Consider the following 11,470-nt stretch of genomic DNA (forward strand, 5'->3'; position numbering starts at 1 on the left):
GGGCAAAGTATTTTTACAAGCAAAATGAGAAATAGCAATTGACTGTTTTATAAAAATAATTAGAATAATAAAGATAATGATTGGGGAAAACAGAAAAGATATGGAATGTTGAAGTGGGGAGATTAATGTCTCTGTACTGACTGACGTGCATGGCATTCCCTTTTGAAGAAACAATGTAATACACTGTAAAGTTATATGTAATCCAATGTAATATGAAGAAGATATGATGATAAAAAATAAAAAAATTAAAAAAACATTAAAAAAAAACAAAAAAGAAATTGGCTCACAGAATTATGAAAGCTGGTAAATAAAAAATATGCATAGCTCATGTCCCAGCTCAAAGGCTGTCAGGCAAGAGAATTTTCTCTTATTCTGAGAAAACTCAGGCCTTTGACTAATGAATGAAGTCCACTCATATTGTGGAGGACAATTTGCTTCCCTCAGTTCATTGATTAAAATGTTAGTCTCATCCAAAAAAAACACCTTCACAGAAACATCCAGAATAATGCTTTTATCAACTACCGAGGCACTTTATGTTCCCGGCAAGTTGACGTGTACAATTTACTGTCACAGATTTTATGATGAAAAAAGGCAGGAAGAGGGACTAGGGAGTTTGGTAGGGGTCAAAGATCATCATGAGCTGTTAGCAAAACTAAGGAGTTCGTTCTTGATCCTGAATTCGGAGAAGTACTGAATGGTTTCAATCAGGAAATGCCATGTTCTGTGAGCCTTTTAAGAATAAGCTTCGAGGGCCAGCTCCATTCGCAGCAATAAAGTGCTGCTCAAGAGATACCAGATCCCACTTGGCAACTGTGCTCCAAATCTCAGCCCTATAAGCCTGAAATTTCCAGACACAAGCACCAAGATCCAATGGTTGGAGAATTGAAGGAAGGAGATGGCAGCATGACCAGACCCTGGGGAAGGTACTCTTCTCTCTCACTCTCACTCTCTCTCTCTCTCCCTGTCTCTCTCTCTTCCTCTTACGTGTACATGCATATACTCTATTAAGAATAAAGAAGAAAAAAGAACAAGCGCTGCAGGTGCAGTGGGAAACATATTCTGGACTGTGGGCAGGTTGGGTCTTACAGAGTTCTAGGGTAGACACCACTTCTCATCCTGTTCCATGGAGGGTACCTCCCGGTGGGGCATCAAGTGTATCTATAGTGTTGTACACAATGGTCCTGAACACATTAGAAAAGGCAAGGGGGGGCCACCGGTTAGGGAGCCATGGCAATACTGTGGGTCCTGAGAGTTTTCAAGTATTTCCCATGGCCATCACTTAGTGGCCTCCTCGTTGGGAATAGATTATGATTACTGAACCATTTTCCTGATGTTGTTTACAAGTGTACACACACACACACACGCATGCATGTGCACATATTAAAGAATTATTTAATTTTATTAATTATTATTATTATTCAATTTGAAGAGAGAGGAGGATGAAAGAGAAAAGCCACTAGGTCCAGGACTTGAACAAGGGTCGGCCATGTGGGAGTCCAGCACTTTAACTACCACACCACTTGCTGGCCCCTACAAGTATATATATTTGAAAAGAATTATTTATTTAATTTTATTTATTATTATTATTTTTAAAATTTGATACAGGGCACATACACTCACCAGAGAGAGAGAGAGAGAGGAAATCGCTGAGGCAATGATTCAAGCCATGATCAGCCATATGGGAGTCTAGTGCCTTAATCACCACACCACCTGCTGATCCCTTACAAGTAGATTTTTACCAAAATGATATTAGCTGCAAACAAATTTGCTTTGTATTCAAAGTCCCTGTATGACTATTTAACTTATCTCACTATAGAAGAGGAAAAGGCTATAATGAATTATTTTATAAGAAAAGATAAAATACATTGCTGTCCTAGGCACACAAGAAGAAATAGACATCTTCCCTATTCCCTTCTCTTTCTGGATTTCAAGTCGTCTTTCCATAGAGTTTCATTTCTAGGAGAATCAGGAGCCTACCCCACACAATGTACTTACCTACTGTCAAAAAACTCTTCAGTTTCTTTCTGTAGATTGAAACCCTATAATTTTTATGCTTCAGCAAAGTAAATTGCACTGTCTACGTTTATTTATATTCCCTTCACATCTTCGGGAGCAAGAGATAACTGAGAACATTTCATTCTCCTCCCACTACATTGCCATGATTTCACAAGGGTTTTTATTTTTATTTTTTTCCAATTTTTAATCTTGGGGTAAACAGTCTCTCCAGAAGCTTTGAAGGCAAGACTTTCAGACATAAAAGAGCAGAGAGGAAAGAATGAGTGACTGTTTGTTTGTTATGTTTAGAGGAAAATAGAAAGACATGGATGCCAAATTATCAAAATCATGTGGCTGCCACATTTAAATATTTTTATACTGAGAGTGACTCATCATCTTCTTCTAGGCATGTGGATATTTGCACTTTGCCTGCCCCTCTGCTTCTGCCTCTAATAGAGTTTTTAGAAAAACAGTTAGGGGTGCTGGGAGAACTGGATACCCACCTTCAGAAGAATGAAATGAGATCCTTATCGCTCAGCAATAAGAAAACTCAAAATGGACCGAGGATCTAAACATAAAACCTCAAACTATAAAAATACGTATGGAAAACATAGAAAAAACTCTTGGAGACCTTGGAGTAGGCAAGGACTTCTTTAAAAAGACCTTCAAAGTGCAGGCTATAGTCCCAAAAATAGACAAATGGGACTATAGTAGGCTGAGAAGCTTCTGCACAGCCAAAGAAACAGTAAGTAGAGTGAGAAGATAACCCTGAGATTATATTTGCAAATTATACTTCAGATAGGAGACCAATAACCAGAATATACAGGGAACTCAAGCAGCTTACCCCCCCCAAAAAAATAATCAATCCAATTAAAAGATAGTAAAAGAAGCTGAACAGACAATTCTTTGAAGAAGACATACGAATGGCCAAAAAGCATATGAAAACATGCTCAACATCTCTTTTCATAAGGGAAATACAAATCAAAACTGCAATGAGATACCACTTAACCCCAGTCAGAATGGCTAAAATTAAAAATTAAATAATGATAACTGCTGACAAGGCTGTGGTGAAAGGGGAACTCTCTTACACTGTTGGTGGGAATGTAAATTAGTACAACCTCTTTGGAGAATGATCTGGGGATTCCTCAGAAACCTACAAATAGAACTACCATATGACCCAGTAATTCCACTCTTGGGTATTTACCCAAAGGCTAGAAAAACCCTCAGTCAGAAAAGCATTTGCACATCCGTGTTTATTGCAGCATTATTTACAATCACTAGGACATGGAATCAACCCAAATGTCCAAAAAATAGATGACTGGATTGAAAAAATGTGGCATATGTACTCTATGGAATACTACTCAGCCATAAAGAAGAAACTCTGACATTTGTTATAAAGTGGATGAGTATGGAAGACTTAATGCTAAGCAAAGCTTTAAGATGGACTATGAAACACAGACTTTGTATGTCCCCATTCGATATATACCGATTGTCTGAGCTCTAAAGCAGAAATGGAAAGTTTGGAAGGTATAGTAGCAGGGAAGGCAACCATAGATATTAGAGATAATAAGGGTAGGGGTAATTCAGGGGGTGGGTAATGGAGGGAGGGAGAGAGGGGAACAGGGAAAGAAAAAAAAAAGGATGTTTAATTGACAAGAAAAAGAGAAGGTTTTTGTTGATGATAATGTATATAGTAATGTCTGTCTTGACTGATATGCATGGTATTTTTGCTGGAAATGTTGTACACTGTAAAGATATATGTGATTAAATGTAAATTTTAAAAAAAACTAACAACCCAAGTAATAAAGATTTTGTGTTTGTTAGTTTCTGTTTTTCCTAGAGAGATTTTTGCTATAGGGCAAAATGTACTCACCGGAGAGACAGAGAGACAGAAAGCTAAAAATCAACCTCCATGGGAGATGGCCACGCCATAATTTCTTCTTCTCCACTCCACTCTCAGGATTTGGGGCACACACACACACACACACACACACACACACACACACGTCTGGTTTGAGTTTTAAGCCACCGGATCTGAGATTCAAACCATGATTGACTACATGGGAGTCCAGCAACGTAACCATTTATGCCCTCTGCTGGTCCAAGATGTGGTTATTTTTTAAAAAATAAATAAAAATATTATCTCCTGCTTCTTGAACTATCTCTCAGATTCTTTTCCATTTTTCTTCTGTGATTTCTCTCCTTATCTGGTTATCTGTGTCCTCAATATGTTCCTCTTACTATTAATTAAAAGTCACTATGGTTCAATGTTTCATCTCTCCTAAACTCATGTTGAAATTTAAGGGCCATTGTAACAGTATTGGGACGTGGGTCTTTAAGAAGGTAATGCCTTTATTGTGGGAATGAATTAGTTATAGCTGGAGTGGACTCCTGATAAAAGGGTAAGTTTGGCCCCATCTTGTTATCTGTCTCATGCATTCTCTCCCTCTCACCTTCCACTACGGGATGATCCTTTCCAGATACCGACACTATGCTCTTGGGCCTCCAATCATCCAAAACTGTGAACCAAATAAACTTCTTTGTTTATATTTTTAAAATTAGGAAGCATCAGTTTTATGACAATTCTTGTAGCAGTGAGAAGTACCAGGGGGCCATCCCATGGCCTGGTCGTTAACATGGCTGGATTTCACATGGCCAACCACATGGTTTGAGTCCCAGACCTGGAAGCTTGAAAAACATGTCAGGTGCATGTGTATGCATGCCCAAAATCCTATGTTAGTCAAAGAGATCTGAGAAATAACGGGAATGGCAGAGAGTCTAGTGAGTTAATATGTGTTGGTATTGTCTCCATGCACCCATTTTGCCACCTTTCAGAAAACAATGATTTCACAGAGAAGACTCCAACCACATTTGCCTGCAGGCAAATCCATAATGGAGTACCATTATTTTCTTCCAGCTAGAAGACATTTTATCCAGCAAAATTCTTGGCAGGCCATTTGGTGGTGAAAAAAGTTATCAATGTACAACCCCAGAGTCATCCCATGAAGATCACAAAAATTCCTCTCAATAGTAATAATAAGTTGGGCAACTTGGTGGGGAGCTCAGGAAGAGCAGGTTGGGGAAGAGACACTACTGGGTGAGACAACAGAAACTTCCCAAGAAAGGGAGACAGATTCCTGGCAGTAGGGACTGAGAGGGTTTTCAAGATAGGGTTCAAATATACCTTTTAATTTTTTAAAAGAATTATTTTATTTAACTTTACTTATTTATTTATTTATTTTAATTTGAACAGAGAGGGACAGAGAGAGAGAGGAAGTAAGAAAGCAAGCCACCAGTTCCGATAATTGAACTGTGGTGTTGAATATGTGGGAGTCCAGCACCCTTAACCACCATGCTATCTGCCAGCCCCCAAGTGTACCATTTTAGAAGTATCTACTATGGGGCCGGCAGGTGGCATGGTGGTCTCTGGTCAAATCTAAATAAATAAATAGTCAATTATAAAATAATTTCTAAAAAAGTATCTGCTATGTCTGCTGCAGCATTGGCCCACATGTTGCTCTGCTGACAATGGTCAGCAAGCCATCTGCTTGCTCGGCCTTGGGTCTGTGTGTCACTGGGGAGGGCAGAGGTAGCCTCCAACCACATGAGCCAGATATGAAATACAAGTGTTGGAGAGAAGTGGATGAGACAGACCTGACTTAGGAGTGGACATCAGACAAACCCTGTCCTGCAAACATACCAGAGAAAGAATGATTCTCAGAGAGGGGGGATGACCTGGAGGTTCCCTGAAGACAGTAAAGTAGGTTATATAAAGAAAGGTCATGAGTGTAAGGAAAGAAATTGGGAGGAGAAGAGAAAGCCAATACATTTATGAGACACAGATGGATTATTATCTGTTGATGATAACGTGTGTTCTATCCTCAACTAGACTGATGTGAAGTGTATTCATGTTGGGTAAATTCAATTTACAAGCTAAGTGATGTATAGTGATTAAATGGATAAATCAAATTTTTAAATAAGTAAATAAATAAAAATCATCCCCCCCCCATAAAAGAAGGATCAAAGAACTTCCCATCTAGTTAGGAAATCCCTTCTCTCTATATAAAACCACCCAGATGACTGAATAGGAGCATTTACCTGCACACCACAGATGGAGCTGTCCACAGGGAGGGACTGAAAGGCACCACAGCAAATGGAATGAACTCCCTGAGGCAGAGGTCCCATTGGCCAAAGGCCGGGAAGGTATGCAAGGTCAGGAGCCAATTGTGTGTGCACCACATGTAAAATTGTTCCTGGGCCAGTGCTGTGTTGTCCTTGAGAGCAATTAATAACTTTCTGGGTGGGAAGGAGGAAATACAGCAGCTTGCTTGTCTTGTCACCAGGAGGCAGAGGGCACCATCTTGGCTAAAATTTAATCAGGTCTTTCCACTCCTGACCCACCAGGCCGGCTGGGCACGAACTGGGCCAAGGTGCTAATGCAGTTAGGCCATGAGCTGGTGCCCAGCCACCTGCCTCCTTCCCCTGACTCATTGGCTGCAGTGCCCTCCAGACGACCCTTTGGCATTCTCCCTGGATGTGCCAGTTCCCTCCTTTGGCACCTCACCAGCCCAAAAGGAAAATTCCTATGATAATTCATTGGAAAAGATCATGACTCATGAAGAATATGACCATGGAGTCCGGTATTTTTCCTGCCCCATTTGGGACGTCCTAGGTGCCCATGACTTCCTGTATGAGCTGTCAGCTCAGTGAATGTCATAAGCCCCCAGCACTGAACCTGGCCCTTGGTGTTCTCCACAATTTACATCTTCTCTTGTTCCCTTCTTTTTACTTCTGTTGCTATTCTAATACCATACCTATTACTTTGCTATTGATATGCCCGGCTCTTCCAAGGACCTGGCCTGACTCCCATTGCCATGAGAGCTTGGATATTCTGGTTATTGCTATTGCCCTCCTGCCTGGATGTTAGCATCTTAACCCTGAAGAAAGCCAGATGCCCTCAGATGGCTTAATGCCCATGTGATGCCTAATGCAATTGCAAGTCTCAGTTTGGGAAGGAAGCGCTCTGAAAGAGACAACTTCAACTGTTCATGGTTAATAAAGAGAGCTAGAGGCCCAGCCTGATGGTGCAGTCAGTAGCAAAATAAATTGCAGTGACAGACGCCACGTGACTCACTGTGGGTTCAAATCCTTTGGATGACTTGAACACACACTGGGTATGTGCATGCATGCCCTAGACCCTAAAAATCTGGAGGGCTGGGGACAGAGTCACTGTGTGACAAGACCTGTTGAAGATCCTTCTCTCTCTCTCACACTCTCTCACTCTCTCTCATGCACATGTATACACACATGTACTCTCTATCATGAATGATAAATAAAATTTTAAAAAGATAGCTAGGGAGATCTGCTTAAACACAGAGCAACGGTTATACTCACGAATCCACGTTTTTTGTCAGAATCTCATCGTTTGTTCTTCCATATCTCCTCCCTTATTTATCCTATATGAACGTTCCCCCCTGAGAGAGGCAACAGAGGCCACCCATCCAGGCCCAGAGCATGAGTACCTGTTGCTTTTCAAAAGTGATGCTGGGCCAGCAGGTGGAGTGGTGGTTAAGGTGCCGGACTCCCACATGCCCACTGCAGTTCAGGTCCTGGACTGGGTGACTTGAAAACCACTGGATGCATGTGCAAATGTGCCCAAAATTCCAGGAAGAGAATGGAAGGGAAGAGGTTAGAGTGTGGCCATCCACCCCGGGAAGTGGGGTGATTTCTCACTTTCCCTCTCACTGTCTCTCTGTCTCTCTCCAGTGAGTGCATGCACTGTATAGCAAAAACCTTTTAAAAAAAAAGTGATGCTAAAGAGTAGGAGCTTTTAGCTTTTCTAACTGCTCTGCTGAAAGTCCTCACATTGGCTTTAGCAGAATCTCATGATTCGTGGTCTCATCTTCAGAACTGCATTTTTAGAGAATCCAATAAACTCTTTGAATTTCACTTTCATAATCTTTAAATGAGACTAGAAATTTTTTTTCTTCAATAGAGAGATTTTTGCTATAAGGCGTGTATGCTCACTGGAGAGACAGAGAGAAAGAAAGCAAGAACTCCCCCCCACCCCGCCCAGGGGGGATAGACACATCACAGTTCCTTCTCCATTCTCTTCTCAGGATGCTGGGTATACATGCACACGCTCCCGGTGTGAATTTCAAGCTACTGGGTCCAGGACTTGAACTGCACTCAACTATGTGGGAGTCCAGCAACGTAACCATCTCACTATCTGCTGGTCCTGAGACTAGCAGTTCTTAATCTGGTAAGGTCACCCTAAATACATTGAGACCATGTGTAGACCAAGGGCTTGGCCCAGTGCTCGGTACTACCTGTGATAGACAGATGCTTAGCGGGAGTAAAAGTAATGAAGGTAGTCACAGTTAATTTAGTTTATTAAACTCAAGAACTGATTCAATCTACCTCATAAGACGTTAGTGAGCTGGCAACTGAGCACCAGTCACCTGAAATATGCCTGGCAATTCCCTTCCACTGCAGGAAATATCTGAAAGTCTGCATGGAAGCTCAGTGGAGATGCCAAGTCAACTGATCTTAAAGGAGAATAATGACAAGCCACTATAAATCCCAAAGCCACCGTCTCTATTGCAAGGCTAAAGATGCAGGTGCCGACCAGCCAGTGGTGCACAGACAAAGGCCCTTTCCCCACTGGTCTGTTCCAGACCCTACAGAGACTCTGTCTTTCTGTAAATCATCCTCCTTTGGGCTGCACAGCTGCCATCTAGCTGTTGAGACTGCTTTAATGGCAGGTACATGCCAAGGATGCTCCCAGCCCATCCAACTTGGACTGCGTGTTTCCAGACCTGTTTGTGGTACACTCATAACCTGTGCCTTGAGGTGGGGCAGCTCCTCTAGGTGGTTATTGTTATCTGTTTGATGTCAGCTTTTTAGAACTTTGACACCTACAAAGTAACTTTTTCCCCAACTATGAGCCAGAGTTCCATAAGCTCTAGGTCTAGACTCCAGATCTCTGTGCACTGATTATAGGACCCCCATGTAATCATTCCTATTCTTCTTCTGAGGAGGTTGTCCTGTGCCCAGGAAGAGGGTGGAGGGAGGTGCAGGATACTAAGGAATTGGGCCCTTGATCCTCTTCTCCCTTTTTACCACGCTTACTCCATTTTAAACACTTCAGGGTTTTGTCTGCCATTGTAGACAACAAAGTACTTACTCTGTGCTCAGATTCTAATGGTGTGCTGAAACTGGCTCGTATATACTTGTGAAAGTTGATTATTAAATATTTCAAAAATTTAAAGCTGGTTTTCAAAGCTTTGTTCATAAGAAATCAGGTTATGGTGGCCATGAAGTAGACAAATGCTATGAATCAGGAGTTGTTTTCCTCCAGAGGGAAGACTTACCAGTAGACCACTAGCTGACTTCTCCTGTAAACTCCAAGATAGACAAGATAGATGTTCGGTGGACAGCTGCATGTAGGTGACCTATAGACATTTCCAAAACAACAAGCTCCAAACTGAACTCAATTTTCCCCATCCTCCCCAGCACTGTCATCCACTTGTATTTTCTGTTTTGATCAGTGTCACCAAGAGAGACAGGGGTCAGGAAATTCAGGTGACAAAGAGGGTGAGTCATGAGTTTAGGTAGAGGGATGACTTCAGGGATGGGGAGTTGACTCCCTTCTCGGCAACTAGAGGCAGGGAATGACAGCTTAGATGACTGGGGACAGAGTGCATTAATACATACTCTGGTGCTTGAGGCAGTTTTTTTGTTTTTGTTTTCTCTCAGTGATAAAGGTGGAAATAATTCCTTCTCTAATGGAAGGGGTACAGTAGCACTTCAGCAATCACTCAAATTAAGCCTGAGAGGGATCATTAATTCACGCCATTGATATCTAGTTGAATCTATAATGTGTGTATTTTTCTCTGTTGCCCTTTAAGCTGTTGAATATTTTAGCTCAGGCTAGTTGTGCTAAGAAGAGATAGACAAAAGTTTAGAAATTGGTTTGATATAATTGACAAATACCCTTGAGACAGTGGGATACCATGCTTTCCTGAGGCTGGGAGCAGCAGGCAAGGTCTGAGAAGCAGAGGACATCAAGGGAAAAGGAACTCTCAGGATGCATCCAGACCAGGTAGAGGGGCAGATCCTCCCAGCACTCTGCTAGCTTGCTTCCAGAGCATGTTCAGTGGTGCCTTTCATGGTTTCACTCTTCATGATCAACCACAGGTCTTTTTCCACCCAACCTGCAAGAACCCTAGAGTCCTTTGCAGCTGCCGCTGCTACTCCATCCAAGTTCCTCCAAGTTCCACAGGAGGAAAATCATTTGCTGCCCCTGTTCTAATTCAAAAGAAACACACAGTAAATGAGGGAAGCTTAAGGACTCGTTGTATTGCAAATGGAGTCCAGAGAGTTTAGTCTGGCTCCCTCACATCCTATCTCACCATGTTCAAAGGCCACAGGGTAAACAACTTATGCTATTAGTTGTACTGTGCTAGTGCGTTTGTTATGTAATTGTGGGTGTTGATGAAGGATTGATTTACCCAATAGGATGCTAGAATTTAGAAGAATCCATGTCTGATGAGACATGTACTCGGTGCAAAAGACCTGAGGTAGGAATCAGGAAATTGGACAATGAGAAGGTATCTAAGAAGATCCTCAAGACCTCACCAACTCTAAATATTTTAGTACCATAATTTGCAAAATAAGCCAAGATATTAAATGCCAAAATAATCCTAAAGTGTTAGTATTTCTCAGGGAATTTTAAGTGTTTTTGTTTTAATGCAGTGAAGCTGGGGTCCTGCAGGCTGTGGCAGGAGGACCAGGCACAGGAACCTCCTGTTTCTTTTATCCCACTTTGATCTCTAGGTAACAAGAAATGCTCAGATACATTCACATTCTTCTGAAATCCTGGGTTCCAGCTGCATGCCCAGAGGAAAGTTCGTGAGTAATAAAAGGTGAGCTTAAGTTAGTGGAACAAAGCATTGGTGGGTATGAAAAACATGCAAGGGTGTGCCAGTCCAGTACTACAGCTTCAGTGATAGACTGTGTATAATTTGTGTCTGGGGTAGATATGCTGGTGTGTGCTGGAGTGGGGAAGATGATGGTCCTGTCTCATTTACTGTGGCCTCTATTAGGAAAGTTGAAGACCTCATGTATGAAAAGTCTTCATTGAACTTACAGTGGGTTAGAAAGTTATGCTATATGTTTCAAAGGAAGCAGTGTAAGTATCAAGCAAGTAAAGAATTTCTGAGCTCAGGGTATACACTGTTTGTAGAGCCCTGGGCCCCGAGCACCTGTCCACTCCAGAAAACCCAGGTTGCTAGACTTCGGTAGAGACTGCCATCAAGATCAACCCCAACTGATGTCCTGGCTCTGATCGGACACATCTAGATGGCTCAGGTGCCCTGCCAAAGGTTGCCCTTGTAGAGCTGTCTAGGCATCTCAGGAAGGCCTGAGGCAAACACTGGTGTTCCACTGGGAACCTAACACAGTGGGTTCCTGA

Source organism: Tupaia chinensis, unplaced genomic scaffold (genome assembly GCF_000334495.1).
Source record: "Tupaia chinensis unplaced genomic scaffold, TupChi_1.0 Scaffold000568_1, whole genome shotgun sequence".
Taxonomy (NCBI): domain Eukaryota; kingdom Metazoa; phylum Chordata; class Mammalia; order Scandentia; family Tupaiidae; genus Tupaia; species Tupaia belangeri.